Source organism: Crocuta crocuta, unplaced genomic scaffold (assembly GCF_008692635.1).
Source record: "Crocuta crocuta isolate KB4526 unplaced genomic scaffold, BGI_CrCroc_1.0 scaffold276, whole genome shotgun sequence".
In the NCBI taxonomy this organism is placed as follows: Eukaryota; Metazoa; Chordata; class Mammalia; order Carnivora; family Hyaenidae; genus Crocuta; species Crocuta crocuta.
In genome coordinates this window covers 965,476-991,009 of record NW_027531270.1, presented here as the reverse complement: position 1 = coordinate 991,009, position 25,534 = coordinate 965,476, and the positions used below count along the sequence as shown (strand labels likewise).

At 36.6% G+C, this 25,534-nt stretch overlaps 1 protein-coding gene across 1 annotated transcript in view; it reads right to left on the bottom strand.

Moving 5' to 3' along the window:
- Window positions 1-25,534, bottom strand: part of PDE3A (phosphodiesterase 3A) — a 119,281-nt gene that overhangs the window by 58,432 nt on the left and 35,315 nt on the right. The window lies entirely within an intron of this gene.

Below are 25,534 nucleotides of genomic sequence, written 5' to 3'. Positions count from 1 at the left end.
TGAAGCTGAAGGCACAGACAAAATTGGGCTTTTTCTCAATAATGGGCTGATCGACTCTTTCAGATTGCAGTAAAGTACATTCAAGTCACATTTCTGTTTCAAATTTTGTCCAAATGTGCCATGTCTTTTGCCATTTTTGTGTTCATGGCATGTTTTAAATGTTAGAACTAGGGGAGGGGTGAGACATATTTGAAGTAATTAAAAAGATAAACACTAGCTTTGCAAGGTTTCAGAGAGCTGGAAGAAAGCTTCCTATCAGCCTCTCCCTATGAAGAGCTCAACATTTAATTGTGCATTATTTAAAAATTTCATTCTTAAAGTATCATTAATATACTGTAAGCTTTTTTCTCCTCCCTCCACTTTTTAAAAGTAGGTTTCATGCCCAGTGCAGAGCCCAACACATGGGATGACCTCACAATGCCGAGATCAAGATCTGAGCTGAGATCAAGAGTCGGACACTTAACCAATGGAGCCACCCAGGTGCCCCAATGTACTGTAAACTTTTAATTTTAGTAATATCTTAACATGACAGTTTGGCCTGGTATGTGGTACTTATTTAATTAATATTAAAGATAAGCACAAAAAGCAGCTCCATTTGTGATCAATTTCACATACTGTCCCTCTTCTTGTGGTTGGTAAGAATAGTAGTTTTAGTTCTCGTATTCTGTGGCACATCTGTCATATTCTGCAAAGTGCCTCTAACACTGAGAGTCATTACTCTGTATTTGCTGAAGAAAAGAAGAACACAAAAAGCACAACAGGTATGATCCCTGCCCTGCTGGTCAGACCTGAATGCAGCAGGCAGGAAGGCATGAGAGCAAAGGTGAGGATGGGCAGCATCAAGGCTAAGAGGGTAGGTGTGAAGCTTAGAGACAGCACACAGGAAACTACTAATATTGGAATGGTGCCACAATATGAGGCACAGGGAGCCCACATACTGCCTAATTGCAGTAGTGATCAAGATACAGATTCTGGAACTAGGCTAACTTACTTCCAAATCTTGACTCCTAACCTTACCACTTTCGAGCTGCATGATCTCTGTCAAGTCACTAAGATTCTGTCCCATGATTTCTACATCTGTAAACTGGATATAGTAATAAGTAGTATAAGTAAACCAACTTCAGAAGGTAACTGTAAGACTTAAATGGGGCAATACATGTAAAGCAGTCAATACTGTGCTGGCAACTGTAAGGGCTCAATACTGATAATTGTAAAAATAATAATGATAATTCTGGAGTTTTTCAATAAGGATGTTAGAAGTCTGGCTATATATTTGGAAGAAATATATAGAAAGTTTAATCACCCACAACAGACTCAAAAATAAACTCCAGAGAGATGAAAAACTTAAGCATATAAAAGTACAAACAATTTATTAAAAGGAAATACTGGGAATTAAGTTATAATCTTGGAATGCTGGAAAAAATTACATAAATTCATAAACTGTCAATGAAATATATGACAGATTGGAATAAAGACATAAGCTTTTATGTAAGAAAATATACCATAAACAAAGATAAAGAACAGTGAGAAAATATTTGCCTCACAGAGAAGATAAAACATATCCAAATGAAGACCTTCTGAAAAAAATCAATAAAAGACAAATTTGGATAAAGGGAATGAATAGACAATTGAAACAAAATGTAAGTAATCAAATATATAAAAACCTACTCGTCTCCCTCATATTTAAAATGCAAATTAATATAATGAAAACTTTTACTCATCCAAGTGGCAAAATAATAAAGGATTGATAGCACCAAGTATTAGTAAGAGTTTGGGGAAATAAGCAGTGAGTCAAAATAACCCAGTAATTGTGGAAGGGCATTTAGCTGAGTTGTCAATTTGTCATTTAAATGTATATATCCTATCATCTAGTAAAACGATGCTGACAGACATCTAAAGAAAAACTGCTGGAGCTCCTGGGTGGCTCAGTCAGTAAAGCGTCAGGCTTCAGCTCTGGTCGTGATCTCAGGGTTTGTGGGTTCGAGCCCCGCATTGGGCTCTGTGCTGACAGCTCCGAGCCTGGAACCTGCTTTGGATTCTGTGACTTCCTCTCTCTCTGTCCCTCCCTTCCTTGTGCTCGCTCTCTCTCTCTCTCTCAAAAATAAGTAAACATTGTGGGGCGCCTGGGTGGCTTAGTCGGTTAAGCGTCCGACTTTCGCTTAGGTCATGATCTCGCAGTTCGTGGGTTCGAGCCCCGCGTCGGACTCTGTGCTGACTGCCAGCTCAGGGCCTGGAGCCTATTTCAGAGTCTGTGTCTCCCTCTTTCTCTGACCCTCCCCTGCTCACGCTGTCTCTCTCTCTCTCTCTCTCCTAGAAATAAATAAAAAATATTTTAAAAAAATTAAAAAAAATAAGTAAACATTAAAAAAAAGATTCTTTTAAAAAACCTGCAAATATGTAATAACATGAGGACAAAGACATCAAGAGTACAATGGTACTCTTATAACAACCAGAGAATACAGTCATAAATGCATATCTACAAGGAAAAGGATACAAAGTTGTATTATAAGTATATTATACACTGGTACATAGTTTTTAAAAAGATTTGGGTAGATCTATAAACGATTACTTGAAAAAAACATTCATATTGTTCACTGGTGGAGAAAAGTAGGTCTTCAAAAAAGTGAATATACGTTATTTTTATAATCATAAAAATATAAAAATGATGAAAACACTCAATATACAGGAAGACATATTGTCTTGTAACAACTATAAGTAACTGATAAATTTTTCTCTAAAGATACAGTATAGAACAGTTATGTATTTTACCATGGAATAATAGTAACCATAATGATCACAGTGGCAGCTGATACTTATACAGCACAAGTCTACAAAGTAGGTACTTCATTTATTAACTTCATTTTTATGAAGATAAATTGCCAAAGTCATAATCAGATAGCTGAAACATGGAAACATCAGGCTACACATAAAAGTACTCTGATTCTATAGCTTAGGTGCTAACCCCGTACACCAAAATACATGTTAAATTATTTTGTCTTATGTTCCTAAATATATCTGTAATTTTCTAATGCTCTGTTATGAACCAATATACACATTTAAGTGTAATGTTAGGATACACAATTATGCATACTACACATGTACCTACATTGTCAACTTCAAAACCGTTCATGAGAAATACCACGGAACTAAGTTAACATTTCCCTTTGGAAACACGTGTTTTCAAGTGCATCTCTAATTATGATGCTTCTAAAAAACACACTCAGTGTGACCTTCTGAAAAACTAATATTTATTCCTATCCTTGTTTTTCTAATAAACTTAAAATAACAAGTCACTCTACTGCTTCCCTTAAAAAATGAAAATTTAAGTCAAACTGCTTTTAGGATATAAAATTTTCAGACTTTCAAAAATGAAATTGACACTTTATGTTCTAATAGTTAATAATTAAAGAGGTTTTCTCAAAATGCTCTCACCATACAAAATTTATAAACTTGAAGAAAAAGGAGAGCATGTTCATTGATAATTAGAACTATAATTATTAATGACTTATTGCTGAGAGAACGTCTTTTTTATAATTCTCTAATTTTATGACTTTTTATAGCATATTTTCTTTTTTAATGTATTTATGTACTCAGAAAAAAACTAAACATTTTTAAAGTAACTTTAAAATAGAAATAGTACTGAAAACTTATTCTCCTGTCATTGTTAGTGTTAACATAAGAATTTAGAAAGCAAGCATGTTATGTATCTCAATGCTATTTGTGTCATAGCTTTTGTAAAAGCAAAGGTCTTCAAGCGAAAACAAAGCAATATTCACGTCAGTAAGAAGCAAATTATCCATACTGGAATTGGCTATGAAAGCAAAGTGAACATTTTTACCACTGACAAAAGTATACTTTAACAAAGTATACTTAATAGTGGAATGAAATAGGGTCTTTGCTCTATTGGTTTTCTGATTCAACAGTAGAATTGTTTAACAGTCCAAAGTTGCATCACACATAGAAGTTATCACTATGTTTTTGCTCAAATAACCAAAGACTTCAACGAGGCTTAAAATCTAAAACCAACAATCACATTTGTGTGCCACAAAATCTCCAAGACTAACCACACGTGACCCACTGAAAGGCAAGGAGGCTACTATTTCAATAAGCAGCAGGCAAGTTATAAAGACACAAGTGAATTCAAGGAGTAAGTAACAAGGAATTTTAGGAGAGAGGGGCTTTGGTTAACGGTAAGGTTTTTCCATCAGACAATAAAAATACTAAACAAGAGTGACTCACGCTGAGGATATTGCCATACCCTATGCAACTTTAAAAATAGTATTAATTTCTAGGCATATCAATAAATACTCAGAAATATTTCATTTCACCATTTCACTGGTGAAACCTTAGTGATAATACTTACTAAAGGTTAAGTTTATACAAAAGCTACTTTAAAGAAAAGTCTTAAGCTAACAGCCTGAAATCATCTTTGAGTGCAGTAATGAACTATATACTAGAACATAAAAACCACAGTTGAGTCTTTTTATGGTGGAGATAATCAAACAAATCTTTTCCTTTTTTAAAAAAAAAACAGGATCAAACAATATAAAACATTCTACTTAGCAAGCTCTCCTTATAATAGAAATATTTATACTTAACATTTAAGAAGATGCAAATATAATTCCCTACATACTATTTAAATGACAACCAAATTTGGATTGCTACTTTTAAATAGAAAATCTGGAATTTGAGTCTGATAAACAGTAGAGGAAAATATAGTTTTATATATTAAACCAAAAATAACTGATTCAAAGTGTCCAGTTTTTAAAATATCATCCTTTCCCCCATTTATCTCCATCAAGTCTATTTCACCGTCTCCAGGATGTAAATATATAAATTGTCTTGCTATACAATATGATCTAGTTGCTTCCAAGTTACTTTACTCATTGTAAAACCAAAGGTGGATGAAAATGTGGAGTTATAGATAAGAAGTTAAAGAAACAGTAACAAATATAAAAACTAAACATAACTCCTATACTAAGCATGATTCGATCAGTTCAATTATAGGAAATTTGTTTTCACTCTTACTCCGGCTGTGCTAAAACTTTGAATTACACTATTAGTATAATAAAAGGGAAAGCTTTGAATATGTGTAGGGATCAGAAAAAAAACATGCACTCAAGTTTGTGAAGGGTACTCAAGTTGCTAAATTACCCTAAATTGCAAATTTTAAAAAATTCTAGATAAATCCATGTGATGAAATTACTAATAGCACGTAAAATAAAATTATATATCTTTAAGTAACATGCCAGATTATTTACTGTGGCACCGTGTTTGGGTTTCTGTCAATATATAATTTACAAATGGGGAATTTCTAAAAGAAATAATTGCTAAGAAGTTTTAGGAAATAGCTACAGGAATGAGATAAATGAAAATAAAAAAGGAAGCAAACATCATTTCACTTAAAGAATGAGAAGATGCCCAAGGGAAAAATTAGAAAAGGACTGGGAAACTTAATGTCAACAGCAAATTGCTGTTCAAAATGATCAGGGATGTTACCCGGTTTTGGAAGTGGGGTGAAGATGATACATCTAATTCTTGATTAACTCTTTGGAAGCAGCACCAATATAGTCAAGTTACAGCTTTTCTTCCCATACATTTTGAAGCAAAGATTAACCTGATAACTTAAATAGGTTGCATACATCCCCTCTTAGAGGCGGAAGATGTAATAAGTCTCAAGTCTTCTGACTCAGTGAATTAGTGAATCATCTGATGAGTCATTTGCTTTGGAGATTAACTTATTCTGACTGGAAAAAAAAAAACAGAACTAGAAGGAGCATAAAAGCCATTCTTCATAATTCTACATGAAACTGAAAGACAGGTTACAACTACTAAAGAACAAGAATTGAAGACAACTACCTAAATAACCTAGTTGAGATGCTATATGCCTCAAATTAGACCCTCTTTTTTAATACTTTAATTTATGATGGTTTCTAAAACCAACCACACATGCTGTCTCTAGGCAGTATTATATCCACTGGGGGCAGATAGGCTCCTCCTCCCTTCTGAAATCAGAGACCTGGGTTAGATTTTCCCAAGGTCCCTTCCAATTCTATAAATCTAAAGCATTTCACATATATACATAAACATACATCAAAGAAGAAAATGATTTTAAAACTTATTTCTTGGCATCAGTAAGGATTAAAAATTTTTAAAAACAATTTAAAAATATTATATAGACAGAAAATTCTTTGTTCCACTGATTGCTAATTTTACCCAAGCTTGACCTTATAACTTATTGAGTTACTGGTGCTGTTTCTTTTCTATGTTAAAATGTCTAGTGTCCACTGAGTGCTCTTGAGGAAATAGGCCATTCTCTGGAATTTCCACATGTTCTCCCAAGAATGGATTTGTACATTTGCCCAATGTCAGTTTCCTTTGGTCCCACATCTGCTGAGGCCAGTTGTATTTTGTCACTGTAAATTACCTATGTTCATAAAAAATCCACAAGCCAGTGATACATGAGTAAAAACTGGACAAGTTCCTTTGAAAACTAAGTTGAACATCTTTAAAGACTTCATAAATGCATTTCATAAAATGAGGCCCTAATATTGATTTCTGATAAATTAAGTAGGACAGGTACAACTGTTAAGGGTTGAAAAAGAAAATGACAACATACCTGAAAGATTTTAACTCAGAATGCTTTTTATAAGTGCTTATTTCCACTGTGAAATAAACTGAAATAGGCAATGTATACAATGAGATACAGGTGTGGTGCATGTTAGACAGACAATTTGCAACTTCAATAGATATAGTGGATACCTGCTCAAAGGAAACAGTCTTGGCTCTTCATCAAAAGATGTGTACAAGCCTGCATATTTATATGTATTAAGTTAAAATATATCACTAGAGGTATACAAAACATAGGTCAAACTTTTATAATTCTCTACTTTAAAGTTTTTAAAATGAACAGACCAACTACGTCCTGATTATATCTGTTAACAGAGTTCCGTGCCCTTTTAAATATAACACCTTTCGCTTGAAAGCCTTCCCGTGAAAGGAACTATTAATAATAAATAGTTATGTCATAGTTAGCTCATTACCACTCCTGAAACAAGGAGTAGAAAGTAAAGTTTGGTTTATGAATTAGCATACGGGTGCAAAAAAGGAACAGGTGCCTATTTTAATCACATATGTGATTTGGAAGTTTGTGTATGTGAGAAGTTGGAAAGTAAAGTTATAAAGAACTGGGATAAAAGAGATGAAGTTTTACTCATTCATCTATGTCAAGTTTTTATTTTATGAATTGATACATAGGGCCTTTCAGAGCAGAGGATCTACAGCTAGACTGCCTATATCCAAAACAGGAGATGATAATAAAATTATATTATTATATGAAACTATATAGTATTGTTGATGATTAAATGAAATCATGCACACAGAGACCTCAGCAGAGTTGCTTGGCCCATTGTACATGTTTGATAAATATTATATGTCACCATTATTATTATGGCACTAAAACTTTGTGGTAAAGGACTGCATATGTGTTTGTCTTCAACATACACTGGGGCAGTAGTTTTTCATAACTGAAGGTAGCATAGCAAAAATTTTTTATCAACAAAAACAAAATAACAAAAATGAAAACTTAAATACTTTCACTTCTTATTCTAGGTAAATCTAAAGATTGTATTCCCTACTCCCGTATATGCAAAATCATTTTGAGATTAATTTTAGGCTCTCAGAAAGTAACTGTACAAAAGTCTTGGTTTCAGTTAATATGGTTGATTGCACTAGTATAATTTATAACACAGTATGTGAAAGGAATTCTAAAAACAGGCATCTTAGCTCCATTGTTGGAAAGTTTTTTTCTTCCTTTCTATTTAGTCATCTTGGGAGGCACCCTGGGAGGCAAACAGAGCATGGGAAGAACATTCTCAGGGTGAAGAGTGAGCTGGGGTAAAAGAGGAATAAACAGTGTAAGAGATGACACATAAAAGGAAAGAGTCACTGGAACTTTTCTTACCCAACTTTGGTCCTCAATGCTGGGAAAAGATGCCTGATGGGTTTTTGGGAACAGTCCCCTGCATCTCTAAAGCACAGTTTGCCACCCCTAACCCTCCAAATCATTTTCTGGGAGGCTATCTGTGGTACCAGGGAGTAGTATCTTGGTCTTTAAGGCATCAATTCACTTAGAAGGTGAGCTGGATTGATAAATAGTCTTTGGTGTATTACTGGTTCTGACCTCAAAGCCAGCAAAATTGCATATGTGTTTATACTTTCATAGGACCCATTTATAATTTTAGACTTGAAGCTGGTTGGGAAATTTTTTAAAAATGAAATCATGTGAAAATTTTGCAGTAACTCATTGTAGGCTGAACTTTGGCTAAATGCCATCCTAAGGAAGCAGATGTTTGCTTATTTTAATTTTCTGGCAGGGAATAGGAGTTTACATTTGGATTTTCTCCTTAAGATAATATATATGTACAGTAGGAGGAAAACATATCGGCCCCTTTATCAAACTGTGTTTCAACATCTTTGTGGGCTGGCCTCATGTGAGAGGTGAGACGCAGCAAAATTATCAGAGTTCTTAACTTCCTTCTCTTTTGATGTTTAAAGAACATTCCGTGCCACCAAATGGGATGTAGTACGTGGTCTTATGTCCTTATATCCTTCCTTATAATCTGCAGATAACCCAAAAATTGTTCATCTGGTCCCTCTGTTTTCTCAGTGTCTTCCAGACACTAGCAAAGTCACTCAACAGCTGCAAAAATAACAATTAACACAGAACACTGTTTTATCATTTAGGAAATAAAACATACTTATTAAGCACCCATATTGCTAAGATAAGCTTAGCTGTCTGATTTCCAGGCTGCTTCTCTCAGTTTCTTCTAATTAGAAAAGATGAGGCGGCTGGTGGATCTATGAGGAATTCAGGTACAGAACCATTCGCATGACTGCTCCCACAAATGAAGGTGAGCAAGTATCCTGTAAAGTATCAACTGTTACATAAATAAAAAGCATTATTATTTCTGTTGGTGGAAGAAACTATGCTTTCTGATTGAGCATGAGTTTATAAATCTAGAAAATTTAATACTCTGAGATGTAAGTAGGAACTCATAAAAGCTAATGAATTTTAATGGTGTTTTATCTGTTAAATTTTAAGAATTGTTATTAAACTTGAACTTGAGGTTTCTGTTTGCTTGGCCTGAAAACAATTTCAGTGAACAACAGATGGCAGCATTCTGCCTTTTTAAAGAAGTCTAATTGAAGATCTTTTTGAATGAGTGCTGCTCCCTCAGTAACGGGCATAGTAGTTTCTTTTTTTTGCAGGGTGGAAAACAAACAAATGCTAAAAGAAGAATAACATACATAAGATTATTGGTAGAAAGTAATACAAAATTTTAAACTGTGATATATGTCTCAGGATCATTGTCAAAGAAAAACTGTAATTACATCACTACTAATTCTTTTAAATTATAAACATTTCAGTTGTCACATTTCCCCATTTTCATAAGGTAAACACTGTAAAGATGACCTATTTGCATATACAATTTAAATTTTTCCACATGTAATTTTCCATTGTGACTAAAGTATATGTAAAAAACAAAACCAAAAAAAACCAAAAAACAAAAAACAACCCAACAAAACAAAACCATCAAAGTATGTATTCTAACACATTGGTTTTGTGAGCCTTCATTGGCATCTGTTTTATCTGACCTGTGTTATCTGTCACTAGACTCTTCCCAATCTCGTGGGCAATGGGCACTTATCTATGCTACTGATTTTCTCCAACAGGTGCCCAACCTGGAGATCTTCCCTTGGACTGCTGCAGAAGCACCCACACTGCTCATCACCTCATGCTGGGAGCATCAAAAACAAAAACAAATGAAAAACCGGCAGCTGTAACTTCAGAGAAACCTTGCATCTCTGACCAATTCTCACATGTATTCTTAGACTATCTCTGTCATAAGCACCTGTGACAGTTTTCAATTCAACTTTTGATGGGTGATCTTGATAAAGGTTTGTCTTCCTCTTTTAGGCTGTGTTAGGAGGACAAAGTCAATGCCAATTTTCCTTTACCAGTTTAACCTTAGACCCTACTTGCATTTCTGATAGTTTTTAGGTACTCAATGATTTTAAAAATGAGTGAAGTCTCAAGTGGGATATTCTAAACCTCCAGAGAAATAAATTTCCTCTCTCCAGTTCTATACCTTTAAGAATATAAAAAGACAAATTACAGTGTCCAAGGTATTTCTTTAAGACAGATAACTGAATTTTCTGGAAGCCATCCTAAAACATTTAACCTTCTAGCACAATTTCATGCTCTAATTTTAATTTAAATAAAAATATTGAAAATTGTTAAACTGAAATACTGGAGACATAAATAAAATTATATTTAACAAACTGATTCTGGAATAACTAGTAGGAGAACATAGTGAAATTGCCCAGGAAAATAGTATTGATAAAAGAAAGTGATCCTGGGGGCACCTGGATGGCTCAGTCAGTTAAGCGTCCGATTTCAGGTCAGGTCATAATCTCATGGTCTGTGAGTCTGAGCCCCATGTCAGGCTCTGAGCTGACAGTTTAGAGCCTGTAGTGTGCTTCAGATTCTGTGTCTCCCTCTCTCTCTGCCCTCCCTTGTTTGTGCTCTGTCTCTCTCAAAAATAAATAAACATTAAAAAACTAAAAAGAAGAAAGTGATGCTACACATTTTTCTATAAGCTGGTACATATATGAAATGAGTAAGTAGAGGATTCGGGTAAATACATGAGTGTTTTTTTGGGGGGTGGGGGTAGGATTTAAGGACTAGAGGAAGAGAAAGAATGACCTTTTAGTAAAAACACTCAGATGAAGTAGAGTGCTTCAGGATGAAAAGGATGTGTCTGTGTAAAGCATAATAACTGTAGTTAATAATTCTATAATATATATCTGACAGTTGCTAAGAGGGTAGATCTTGAAAGTTTTCATCACAAGAAAAAATCTGTAATGATGCATGGTGTTGGATGTTAACTACACTTATCGTGGTGATCATTTTGTAATGTACATATATATTGAATCACTATGTTGTACACCTGGAACTAATATAATGTTACATGTCAATCATACTTAAATTTTAAAACAAAAGAAGAAAAGGATGTATCTGGAGAGGTTTGAGGGAATACATCATGACAGGAACATGAGCCAAATGATTACCTACTAAGAGTAATGAGAAACCCCTGCAGGTTAGTGACATCATCAGTACGTGTGGAGGAAGGAGTCAGGCTGACTTTCAGGCTTATGACTTGGACACATGATAGTTAAGAATCTTTCCCTAAATTAGAAATCACAAGAGAAGGAATGAATTTTGATGTGGATGCTGAGATATTCATCTTTCAGTAAATTATGTGATATTCACAGGATGATTCAAGTTGCACATTGAGATATCTGAACTGAAAATATACACCTGGGTGTTAATGACACAGATACAGTCATTTCAGTAATACCCTATGTGGTAGTGTATAAGGAGAAAGAAACGTAGACTTAAGGCAGGATCATAATCAATACCAATTTGAAAAGGTCAGGGAGAAGAGAAACTAGCAAAGGAAAATAGAAAGGACAACTGAAAATTAAGAGTCTGGGGTCAAATGAATCGAAGAAATGCTTCTGTCAAGAGAAGAGGTATGGCCGGTGAATTTGAAAGATTAATAAATTCTGAAAAAATATCCATTAGTTTAGTATCTGGAAGGTCACTGGTAACACTGGAGAGAACAATTTTAGTGACATTCTGAGGTTGTAGGTCACACTGCAATAAATCAAGCAAAGAAAAGATATGAAAATGGAAACAATATAGACAACTCTTTCCTGAAAACTAGCTATAAAATGGAAGATAGTGATATGTCTGTATCTAGAGGGAAAACAGGCTCTAAAGAACTGGGTAGCAAGTGAGCAAGCATAAATGTTGAAGGGAGGAATCCCACTAGCTAGTGTGAGTGGTTTAAACTGCAGTAAAAACAGTGAGATATTACAGAGATCAAGGTCTAAGAGAAGGGGGTAGAGGGTGACTAACGTTTTCCATGGTAACAGTGAGAAAAAAGATTATAGATTTGCAGGTGAGAGGTTGGAGTTCCTATACTTTGGTTTTTATTTAACTCTGAAGATTAGCCATGAGTCCCTTGTAAAGAAAGTGATGTAGGCAATGTTGAGGTTAGAATTATAAAGGAGAATAATGTTTGGAAAAGGAGTAAGAAATAGCTGGCTAGATTCTCAGGCAATCCTGAAGGTCCAGCTGAGGTTAGAGACCTCAGCTCCAATATGTTGTTTGTGTACTTTCCAGTGTAACTCAGCATGAAATTTTACACAAAAAGGCAACAAAGTGAAACAGGAGGGATCTGCCAGATGGAAAAGAAAGAAGACTGAACAACTGGACCAGAGATTCTGGCGAAGTGGAAGAGCAGGCACAGAGTAGGTGAGAAACAGAGCAGTAAAGCTTGAAGAAGCAGGGAGTCAGGATACAGGGTCGGGTGTTTGTATGAGAAAAACAAACACAGGATTCCATTAGTAGACTAGTTTCTCAGACATGGAAGGTTTCTGCTTTTTATTAGCAGAAAATAAGGCTGAAAAGGAAATATGAAGCCTGATTTTAGATGCGCATGAATGAAGGACAAAGTTTTCTAATTCTATCAGTTGGTAATTGAATGATGAAAGATGTCTGAGTAGGAAAATGATGTAATTGGACAGCGCACAGTGTTTGAGGAAGATTAAGGTGTGGAGAGAAGAAACCAGATTTAACCAGGGGCTGCCACCACAATGATTCTGTGGAACTAAGATACAGTATAAATGACCAGGGAGGGAAGAGTGAAAGTAACATTAAGAATCAATTGCACCCGTAAATTCATTCAAGGCTGAGACATGAAAAAAATACAATGTATTGACTCCTGCAGTTTTCTTTTGCTCTGCCCATAATATTCTTTCAGCTCCTTCTTTCAAGAATCTCTTCAAGTGCTCTTGCCCTCACAAATAAAAGGTGGAGAGTTCACAGGTCATTCAACAAGGAAATATGGAGGCACAGGGAAACATCCATTTCTGCCTCATTTGTTCAACAAATATTAACTGAACATCTACTGGATACTTGGTACTGTCTATACCCTAGGGCTATGGAGATAAATGAATTTGGCAGCTGCCCTCAAAAGGCCTGCAGATTAGTGGAAGATGTTCAGGGGACTAAAAGCGATAGGAGGACTGAAGAGGAAACTAAAGGAACCCAGTGATGAACCACCACCGCCTCTGGTTACCAGGAGGGAAGTAAGTTGTTTCTTAAAATGCAGGTCTCAAAACACCCAGATCTGGTCAACATGAGTGCCCTGAACTGAGTCACCATTATCATCCATACCTCTCCTCAGTATATGATTAAAATAAAAATCAATTCTCCAGCGAAGAGAAGCATGAGAAGGGAGAGGGATTGGTTGCAAAGATACTCATCACTCACACATAGAAATGTCTGGGGTCTTGACACTTCCCTCAAAACCTTCAGCCCGTAGAACTCTCATAGCTCTAACATCCTATACCAACTAACTCCCCAGCTTCCCATTCCCCAGTAAAGAGTAGGGAGCTTGAAGCTCCCTTGACTCTCAAAGTACTTGAGGGTCTGCTTCTTGCTAACTGGTTTTAAGGGATGAAGTAAGCTTACCTGTGAACCATTTGGCATGCAGAGAAGGTTTGAGTAAAATATTAAAAATATTACAAATAAAAAATATTACATTAAAAAAATGATATTGAGTAATATCATTTCTGGGTTTTCCAGAAGGCAACTCATAGCTCTACACATTATAAAAGGAATGACTTTCAAAGTTTGAAACTAATGCACAAAAGGTTAAGTAACTTGTCCAACATTGCACAGATAGTAAGTGGGACAGGTGGTATTCCAACCCAGGCATCCGGACCTACACTATTAATCACAAAACATAACTGCCTATCCATATCTGGGATAACTATTCCTATATATGGTCACTTACTTTTGATGATATAAAATATCTCTGACAATTTGTTACCTATTATTAGTTCTATAAACTCTTCCTTCAATTAATCTTCATCAATTTAGGCTCTCTGTATCAAGGAGAACTTACTAACATCATGAGTATACTCTGAGAATTCATATCATTATATACCCTTCCTTTACATCTTTTTTTGAAAATCAAATTGGACTCTTTCCAGAATGAATTTTTGGGGACGGTCCCAGTATTATGTTTCTCCATCAAGGAAAATGCCATTTAGTCTTTGTCCATATTTCTCTTACTTGAGCCAGATATCATATAATATTTGCTCCTGGAAGGAAAAACTGGTGGTTCTTGTCAAGACTTCTGTTGCTAATAGGAAAGCATCTGTCTTCATTTTCCTTTTAGGTGGTAATGAAAATAAAATTTTATAATGCATCTGTCTACAAGTCTGGGTTAATTACTTCAGTTTAAGAAACTGGTTTCAGTTATAATCTTATTATATTCATAATGTTATGAGACACTCTGATAATAAATATGATTATCTTTGGGTCAATAGACCCCAGTAACTCACCAAGATATTTAATAGGCAGATGTTGAGCCAGATTATAGAGGTTCTGTATGAGAACCATTTCAAAATGATACCCTACTCCTCATGTTTAGCAACAATGTGTTGCTGACTGAAGAGGAAATCAGGCAAGAAAAGAAGTCATTTGGTCATAATGATGAGTCACTCAACATTTATGTCACAGATTTGTTTTCTTCCTTGTGGACATAATTGTTAGTTGGTCAGTGCTTCCATATGCTGTTAGTATAGCAATAATAGCATATTGAAGGAATACAAATGGCCAACAATTTGTTGAAATTCAGCATAGATTCTTTAAGACAAAGGTCTATGCAAAGAAGACAAAGTGACTTCAGAAATTATCTCCTAAGATTATGATCTTACAAGATTAATAAAAGTGTCAATTAAAAAGTGGTTAATTTTTTCCCCTGGGGAACAAGAGGGAGGATCCAGGGAGAAGTTGATAGTGAATTCCTCTTTAGCCATCATTTCAGTCTTTTAGTTTTATTTCATCTTAAAAGAAGATGTGAATGGAAATATAATTCAAGAACTTAATTAAAATAAAATAAAAAAAAATAAGCAAAGCTTGATTAAAACAAACACAGAACAGAAGCAATGAATGTTTTCACATGCTGATTCTGATGCAAACTAAAGGCTGAAATTAATATAGAGTGAGATCTAGCTATAAATAGCCTCAAATTGTCTTCCTGCTGGTTTCAATATTTCTAACAGATAATTTAAACTTACTATCGTATCTCAGTTATTAACCATACTCTACACGGGCCCAATAGATTGAACAGACTTTCAGATACCCATCAGGCAGGTCTTGTAGCTTTTGATCAGTCGACAGAGTTGACTGTTGCCCTTGGGATTACTGTAACATTTTGATATCAACGCCTATGTCCAGTGAGATGCCCCAGTTCTTAACTCTCTTCATACTATACACAACGGATGTTGTGACTGACTCTCTACAGTAATTATGGTGATTCCACATCTAAGGCCAGGAATTTGGTCAAGGATGTGTAGGTAAGTCTGAGGTACTGTGATTCAATAAAACATGAGGGAAAATTTGCTCAGTGCTTCTAGGGAAAAAAAATCTTAACCCTCCAAAAGGAAGCAATGTTACCGCCAGCAGTCACCTTTGGATCACAAGTGGCATGTGCTTTAGGATGATGCCAATAGTGTAGACAGTAGCAAAGTAGAAAGAATAAAAAAACCTAGGTCTGTTACAATGTTATTGAGTGATGAATTCATTAGCCCTGAAGCCTTCTTTCCCCTGGACTTATTATAAGAAATAACATAACAAGCATTTCAAATTATAAGCTACCACTAATCTGAATAAAGTTTTCTTTTTCTTATGGTTGGAAGTAACTAATACAGCACAAAACTCTACCAAATGTATAGGGAATTAGTAGATAAGGAGGTGATAATGAATATAAAGTTTTATAATGTATCTGTCTACAAGTCTGAGTTAATCACTTTATGGTTTTTTTCATTTTCATTTAACTTCCAGTTAGTTAACATACAGCACTACATTAGTTTCAGGTGTACAATACAGTGTCTCAACACTTGTATATACTAGCCAGTGTTCATCACAACAAGTGCAGTCTTTAATCTCCATTCGCCTACTTTATCCATCTTCTTCCCCCTCCTCCCACATCTCCCTCTGGTAACCATCAGTTTGTTCTCTATAGTTAAGAGTGTTGTTTTTTTATGCTTTTCCCCTTGGTCTGTTCTGTTTCTTAAATTCCACATATAAGTGAAATCATATGGTATTGGTCTTTTTCTGACTGACTTATTTCACTTAGCATCATACTCTTTAGCTCTATCCATGTCATTGCAAATGGCAAGATTTCACTGTATTTTTATGGCTGAGTAATATTCCATTGCATATAATATGTACACACATATACATACCTACACACACACACACACACACACACACACACACACACCCCTCCTCTTCTTTATCCATTCATCAGTTGATGGACCCTTGGGCTATTTCCATAATTTGGCTATTATAGATAGCCAATGTTTATAGCAGCATTATCTACAGAGCTCATCACTTTAATTTGAAAAATTGGTTTCAGTTACTTTATTATATTCAGGATATTATGAGGCAATGAAATATGATTATCATAGGTTCAGCAAACCCTGGTAGTTCACTGGGGGCTATGAGAGCACAGCGATGATTAGTTTCACTCTAGCTAAGTGACTCACGTCTAACATCAGCACTCAGTACACTATCCCTATTTGTGTCTCAATGCAAATTACCAATGCTAGGGGCTTTCAATATGACTTGCGATAATCAAAATGCCATTCATAAAATCTTCCTGTGCAAATGTACTCTACTCTCACATGTGGATTTTGTGAGCTTTTTGACAATAAGAATCGTTTTATATTTCTACTCCCACAGCAACTTTAACCATGTTTAGCAAAAAGATGCCTAATTACTTTAAATGAATGGTCTTACTCCAGTTCTTCTTGATAGAAAATACACAAAATTTATCCAGCCCTTTATTGGGTTGAAAATTTTAATTTGGCTTTCTATGCATTTCTAAAACAGGTAGAATTTCATAATTCTTAATTTCTTCCCTATTGTTTCAGTTAATTATTTTTTCTTCTTTCCAATACTGGTCCTTTCCTCTATAATTTTAAACTCATTCTTCAAACATGGACAGCATAGTTCTTTTAATCTGTGTTTTTCTTATTCACTCTTTTTTTCTCCCCTTTCCCTCCTCTCAACCTAAGAATATCATTAGCATTTTCCTTCCCCAAAAAATTGTTCTTTGACCTCATCTAAAATGATATTTATTCCTTTTAAATACTAATCTATTAAGCTCTTGGAAAGTGAGCTCTCCTCTCTCTTGACACCCTTTTTAAAGATATTTAATCTTCAGTTGATGGCAATCTGATTTATGTCTCTGATAAAATAAAATCCTCAGGGTACCCGGCTGGCTCAGTTGGTTAAGTGTCGACTCTTGATCTCAGCTCAGGTCATGATCTCATGGTTCATGGGATCAAGTCCCAAGTGGGGTTCTGCACTGACAGCACGGAGTCTGCCTGGGATTCTCTCTCACCCTCTCTCTCTACCTCTCCCCTGTTTGAGCATGCATGAGCATGTTCTCTCGCTCCCTTTCAAAATAATTAAATAAACTAAATAAAGTAAAATCCTCTATCAAGTGCAATCAAGATCTTCATGAAAATATCTAACAACAATATTTCTGGTTTTGTCTTCCTTCGCCCAGCATCACAGCCTCTTTCTCTTGCCCTGGCTTTCCCTAGTCCCTCTGAGAAGGAACTCCATGCCTCCTTTGCTGGGTCTTCTTCCCTCCTTAAACGTTACAGAACCTCTGTACTGGTTTTTCCTCCTTCTATCTATGCCCTTCCCTTTCAGCTCTCACCTTGCATTAGAGTGAAAACCTGCCAATGTGGAGCTCCAACACTGACCATTTCTCTGGGCTCAGGCCAGTGTACTTATCTGCTCCCTGGACAGATTCACTCAGACACCCCACAATCATTACCTTCCCAAGGAAGATAATTCACCTCCATCTTCTAGATTCTTCTTTCTCTCCTTTAGTTTTTATTTTGGCTAATGACAAAATTACTTACCTGAACTGGACACTCTTGACTTTTTCTAACGGATTTTTAACTTTCTCACCTCCAACATCAAACTGATCACTGCACCTGAAAATTTCTACTGAGGAGTCACTCAACTACTCCTTCCTTTAGAATTCCTTAACCCCTGCCATAATCCATCTCATTATTTCACATGAGAATGGCTGCAGGGTTTTTTCTCCCAGTGTTTTCCTACCCCAAACTTGTTTTTCCGAATACAGAGATACTAATATGCTGCTCTGTCATTTTCTTAGATGGTTTCCTGAAGATGCCCTCCATCTCTCATTACCACCTTTCTTCGGTTTATTCGTACTATAGAACAAGATTCAACTTCTTGGTTTGGCTTTAGGTATCTAAAACTTAACCCTTAACCCCCGTTTCTTCCCCAGTTACATTTCCACCTATCCGACTAATGTGTTTCCTCCTCAGCTGTCCTAGATTATCTCCTCAATATGCTACCACAACCCCATGCCTTTGCTTATGGTATTACTTCTGCCTACCACTTCATTTCTCTGATATATTGGCTTTAAGGATCAAGATCCAACATCAAAACATAAAACATTTTAGCCTCATTCCCAAACTGACACCAAAGTAACCATTTCAGCCTCAAAGGCTCTGTAGCACTCTTTCCCAACATCTATTATCATATTGCACTATTGCTAATTGTTTGTGAATAACTTCCTTGCCAGACTATGAATTTGAAGCAAGAATGATTTTTATTAATTTTTATAATCTTAGCACTCAGCATGCTGTAAGAACTCCCGAAACATAATTATTAAATGAATTCTGCCTTCTAACACAATATGTTATTCTTAAAAATTGTTCTCAAAAGTTTGTAGGCTCTCAATCACACTAATCAGTCCAAAAAGCGTGCCTTTGCCTAGTCCTTATAGTCAAACAACGTCCCCTTCATGTTCTCATAACCTCCTACTGAGTATCATGTTACTTAAGGTGATGGCCTACAATCAACATGCTCGACTGACTGGCAAACATAGATTCCCGGGAGCCGCGAACAAAAACGGAGTGTTGAAGAAAGGAGAGGTGGCGTGTTTGAATTTTCTTTGGATGCCCTCTCTGATTTTCCTTAGTCCTTGACGATGGGACACACTACTTATTTTCAGGGCTCTGTTTGTGGTTATTACTCAAGCATATGTGCACATTTGACAGAAAAAGTGGCTTTGTTTGTGGTAATGATATAGTCACATTATTGGAAAATTCTAGAACACAGAGGGAAACAGAAGATTAAAAAAATTTGGATGCATTGCTAAAATAGTAGTTTTATATAGTATTTCTATATAATTCTATGGCTATATACAATGTTTAAATTTCTTTACTGAGCGCAGGCTGATCATGTATTCCTCTGAAGAGAGAATTCTGGGTATCTCCAATTAATCTGTTTTCTCAAAACAAATACTGACTTTTGAGCTTTCCACTGTTATTAGCACATATCACCCCATATGCTCTTTGAGACAACATTCTTCCTTCAGATTTACAAAATTTTAAAAAAGCCTGTTAAGTCAAATATTTAAACAGATGAGATTTACCACTTTTCCACAATATAACTACTCAAGATGGTGAATAATTGCCTTTATGCTCAGGAGACATACTGGTATCTGTGCTGAGATTTTAGCCATAAACTGTAAATGCCATATTGGAAATTATGTTTGTCAGGAAGAATGTATTGTGGTAAGTATTTCTTGCTGATGAGTTATGATAGCGAATATTAGAAAGGAGCAGCTGGGAAGGAAGAGCTTGTTTTGTTGCAACTCAAATATTCCTAACTCACCAACTCGTTCTCAAAAGAAGCTGGCAGAAAAGGCTCTGACATTGAGAAGGACACACTAAGCTGATGGCAAGATGACAGTAACCATTAACATCATTTGTCTCTTTACTCTGAAAGTATATGTTGTGACTGAACTTCTGACACTAGAGTCTTCTCCTCAGCCTATATAAAACCCACCATTTCGGAAACATCCCAGTCTCTGCCTTGGTAGAATACCCCTTACTCTTCTTTAATTCTATATTCTTCCCAAATCTCTACACTTCTGTTAACGACCATTTTTTTTCTACCAACCTTTTTGAAATAACAATTAGTATTTACAGTCTTCATTTGCTAATTTTCAATTCAGATTCCAATGCACTGAGCTGATCTTCCAGAACCAAGACTGTAATTTCTCTTGCCATCCCAGTGGGTTTTAATTGCCAAATTCAAAAGATACTTTTCAGGTCCTGCATTACTCGACTTCTTCATAGACATTTACGGTATTGGTAACATGCATTTTCTGGAAACCTCATTTCCTTCCACTCCCATGATATCATGTCCTTCTAGCTCTTTTCCTATCTCTCTGTACAGTTTTCTTCTCTCTTCTGGATTTTTTCCTCCTCCTTCCCTATCCTTCAACATTTTAAAAGCCGTTTCCATAGGTTTCCCTCTTAGCCCACTGCTCTTCTCTATTCTATAGACACTCCCCAAACTTGTTCACATGGTCTCATGAAATCTATATAATCTTTTCTAGCTAACACACCTAAACCATCTCTGCCCAAAACTTCTCTGTCCGGTGCCTCTACTGTCGCTGGACTCCGTGGAGATGCCATGGCTCCTCAGAGCGTTAGCACCCATACCTCACTTACGGACTTTCCTAATCTGCTTCTCTGACACTATAACCTCATGGCATGTTCAATTCTCCCTCCCCCAAATCATTCACCTTATCTTGAAAGCCTTAACTCCCCTTCCTCAACTTCATTTCATTGATCACTGACTGAGCCTTGGCATTTTTACCTGCAAGATAGCTTGCTACTCTATTTCACTCTTAAAAAGAGTATTCACTGTTTTTTAATGCTCTAGAAGCACTTAACTTATATTTGCCACATTTAAAAAAAAAATTTTTTTAATGTTTTTTATTTATTTGTGAGAGAGAGTGAGTGAGCAGGGAGGGTCAGAGAGAGAGGAAGACACAGAATCTGAAACCGGCTCTAGGCTCTGAGCTGGCAGTCAGCACAGAGCCAATGTGGGGCTCGAACCCACGAACTGTGAGATCATGACCTGAGCCGAAGTTGGACGCTCAACCGACTGAGCCACCCAGGCGCCCCCACACGCCTTTTTAAAAATCATACACCATGGTGAAAGTAGTTACTTCCTCAATATTCCCTGCCCTCCATCTCTCATTACCACCTTTCTTTGGTTTATTCCTACTGTTCCATTACTACTTAATTCTTCCAAAAACACTTTTTCTGACTCCCCACTGTATACCAAATTGGGGTAGATACCCATCATCTGTACTTCTATATCATCCTAATTATGTATCAGTCACTGGCCTGAAATTAGAATGCTTTGTTTGCATATCTGTATTCACCACTAGGCTTTAACTCTTTTATCTCCAGTGCTTATCTCAGGGTGTATAATCCATTAGTTGCATACAAAATGCTTAGCAAGTTATTAGATGCATTTATTTATTCACTGATTTATTTGCCCAGGTAGACTTTTTATATTTTTAATGTTTACTTACTTATTTATTCATTTATTTATTGAGAGCGATAGCAAGTGAGCTCATGTGTGTGAGAAGAGGAGGAGCAGAGAGGGAGGGGGGAGAGAGGGAGAGCACAAGCATGTGTGTGAGCAGAGGAGGGAGAGGGAGAGGGAGAGAGAAAATCCAAAACAGGGTCCATGCTCAGAAAAGAGCCTGACCCCATGCTCAATCTCACGACTGTGAGACCATGACCTGAGCCAAAATCAACAGCTGCATGCTTAATGGACTGAGCCACCCAGGCGCCCCTTCCCAGGTAGACTTTTCTAGTTCAAAACCAAAAACGGAATAGCCAGCATGTTATGGTCTGTGTGGCAATGATAATTCTCAAGAAAAGTGAGTGCACCAGCATTATGGTTTATTTATCAGTCTCTCGTGAGATAAGCTAAAATTCATAAGTTCTTTGAAACCTCGATTCTCTGGATGAATTCAGTAGAAAAATAACTAGGTGTTATTTTTTACCAGCCCCTTAGTAAGGCTCATGACACCCAGCCAACACAGCCTGTCATCACCGCCTATGATCCCTTAACAAGGCACAGGTCTTGGCCATTTGCCTCAGGCATGGGAAGGTTACACCTGTGTGTTCGAATGAAGCTGATCCTGTCACTACTCCCTTGTGAAATGGAATTGTGTTTTGGATTATGATACCAGCAATGAGATACTAGACCTTAAAACTGTATACTAACTGCTTCTGATTGAGAAATGTTATTAAAGTAAGATTAGATGGTGGTCTGGCTCTAATGTAACTTGACAATTGGCTATTCATTTCTTTGTTATGACACTCCATTCAAAACAGTGAAATCTACATATGGTTTTATATGGTCTTTGAACTGTAGCACTGCCCAATATATGCAATATACCGTATCACTGCCCAATCAAAACCTTATTTCATGAAAAAGGGAGATAAGTTTACAGAACATTATGTCTCTATAGCTGAGAAATAAATGAATCATAGCCTTGCTGTTTTAGGACTTTATGGGGACAAGTGCAACATGGCAATAATGACTATCACCTGAAGTTATATTCAGGAACGTATTGTTTTGATTCTGGTAATGCTCAGGCAAACTCCAGCATGTTAGATAGGTGATACTGAATAATGGCCATTGTAGTATCAACAATGGCAATACTTATGCCTGGTACAAGTGCTCTGTACTTTCTGAGTGGACAGAGAGGACACGCAAAGTAGGACACTGCTATTAACACTACAGCTGTCCTAAAGTTCATTCTCGGGGAAACAGGAACACAGTATGTAATGGATCTACCACTGCCTGCATGCTCTTGAGATTTACATCCAAGTATACTGTGTGTGAAATATGTCTTTAGGAATATATTTCTAATCTTGAGTCTATCTGGAAAACACCTTGGTGCTGTCTGAGGGGGGTGTATGGGTGATTTATATTTATATCCCCTCTCTAATTCCCATTGTCCTGCCCATTTTGGTTGTGTTTCTTGACACCAGCTTTCTAAGAGGTATTCTTTGATGTTGGCGTTATGTTCCTTGCTCTTGACCTCATGCCTCCTCTGAGATCTGGATCTACTCAGGAATAAAAGACACTGATCATGCCACTATATGGGCCCCTGCCTCCTACCAATGAGAGGGGAAAAGGAAGCAGAGGAAACTGTAAGGGGCTGTATGAAACCTTCATAATCTTCATCATCATCTCCTACATCTCCCTAGACCCTAAGTCAGAACCAGAAAGTGAAATTAAAACGAGATGAACACACTCCCCACAACTGCACTCTTACTGTTTATATTTGGAAAATATTTCATGGCTGAGCCTGTATATGTATTTGGAGCATGGAATGGTAACAGTGACTGTACTGGTTTCATTGGCAGCATAACAGGCACACAGAAACTGCTCTAGGTCTGTCCATCACTTGAGCCAGTAGTCTTGACAACTACATTATCTGTTGCCACTGAGAAAAGGGCAAAAGATCTTTTTTTACCAAACTGAGATGATCAGTCCCCTTGTAAGCACTCTGTTATCACTGCCAGTGTGAGCCTAAGACTGAAACCGGGTAACACAAATAGCTAACTTTTTAAGCCCTTCTTGTCCCTTGCCTCCAATTCCCTTGGTATACTAGATGCTTTTCATTTCAGCACAGCACACAGGTCTACTGCCATCAAAACAGTGTATCATATCATTCACTTCAGATAAGAAGGAGGAAGTGACCTGGGTAACACAGCTCCATCTTCAAATATCAACTCATTTTGGTATTTGTGGTAACAAGTAATGTGAGTGATGGCAAACAATGACAAAAACTTTCTCTGGTCTAAATACCTTACCCCTTTTGTCATCCCTGAATTAACTGTGGAAATCAATACATCCAATTACCTGGCCCAGGAATAGGCACATCATTTAAAAATGTAGCTGACAATCCAGTGAGTTAAAATTTTGAGAAATTCCAGGCATTAAAATTAAGTAAAACATGAAAGTTTCTGGCAGTGGGAGGGATGGAGTATGAAAGGAACAGGTCAGCCTGGCTCAAGAGTGTGGCCTGGAGTCCGTTTCTGAGAGCAGTCCCTGGTATTTCAGATATCCTTGCTTCTACACATGGACACATGGATTTTCTAAAAGTTCCTTTTCCTTTCTCATTCCTCCAAATGGTGTGGGGATCACAGGCAACACAGGGCAAGATGGTGATGCCAAAGCTGTCTGTACATATGCACAGGTCTGTTATCCATTAGGTATTTTTCNGCCCATTGTTGCCATTTTTAACCCTTCAGGTGCTGCTGAGTGTGCTTCCAAGGCTGTCAGGATCCACAAAAGACCTTTTGCAGATAATATTTCTGAATGATCACATTATAGTCCTAATTGAAGCTGTGTAGTTCATGGCCCTCTGAAGCTGACAGTGAAATATGCCATTCTCTGAGCATGTGTCCCTTATCAGAGCCACTTAAGGTAACAACGTCCTACAAAAGGCTCTCTGGGTCTCTGAAGGTACACAGCCCTAATTACTCCTACAGTCAGGGAAAGCTTTGGACCACTTCTGGGAATGCAAATGAATGAAACCCCATGTGACAGCTGTAATAAAAGGCTCCTGTCTTTTTGCAAAACATTCAAATGCCATCTGGCAATTTCGTTGACGTCAGCAGGCACAGAAAAACAACTGCCCCCACTGCCTTCTTCATCATTCCCTTCCACCCCCAACTTTGCTCTCCCCTCCTCCCTGGCAAAAAGCTCCGACTTCTAGTTGTGGAGGACAGGAGCAAAGTCGCCATTTTAAAAGATTTTTCTCTATTTCTTGTCTGCTCCGTTTTAAGAACCAGCTTTAGCATCAGAGCAACAGTGCCATTTGGTCCCAGCTCTCCAAATTCCAGTGGGAGGTTGTATAAGATCATTATATTAAAAAGAAATTTTAAAGTCTTTTCTATTTGTGTTTTAGGAATTGAAGTACATTTATTCCAAGACTAGAGGTGTTAAAGAAAACTGTTAATATGACTTGTGATTCCACACATGCTCTCTTTGATCATGGTAAATAAACACCTAGTGTTACACCGAGAATAAGTCTGCAGCCTTAGGCTGAATGCAATGGCTTGAGAGCTAACATATCTGCACACATCTTTTAATAGTTCACTAGAAGCTTGGGTGGACACATTTTTTTTCAATGTTGAAATCATATTATATAGTTATCAAGCTCTTTGCCTCAGATCTAACTCCATGAAAAACATATTTTTCTAAATTATTGAAAAAAAAGCAAATAAGTCAACTGAATGTTTGCACCTCATCAAAGAAACAGAATCATAAAAGAGATACCCATCCAACACAAATCCCTTCCAGAAGCCCTAATTAAAACAAAACAAACAAAAAACAAACTCTAATATTTACACATAGTATAAAAGAGGATGGACAATTTAAATTATTATTGCCTGTTATGACTTTTTTATTTAAAAGGGAGAAGTTGAATACTCACAA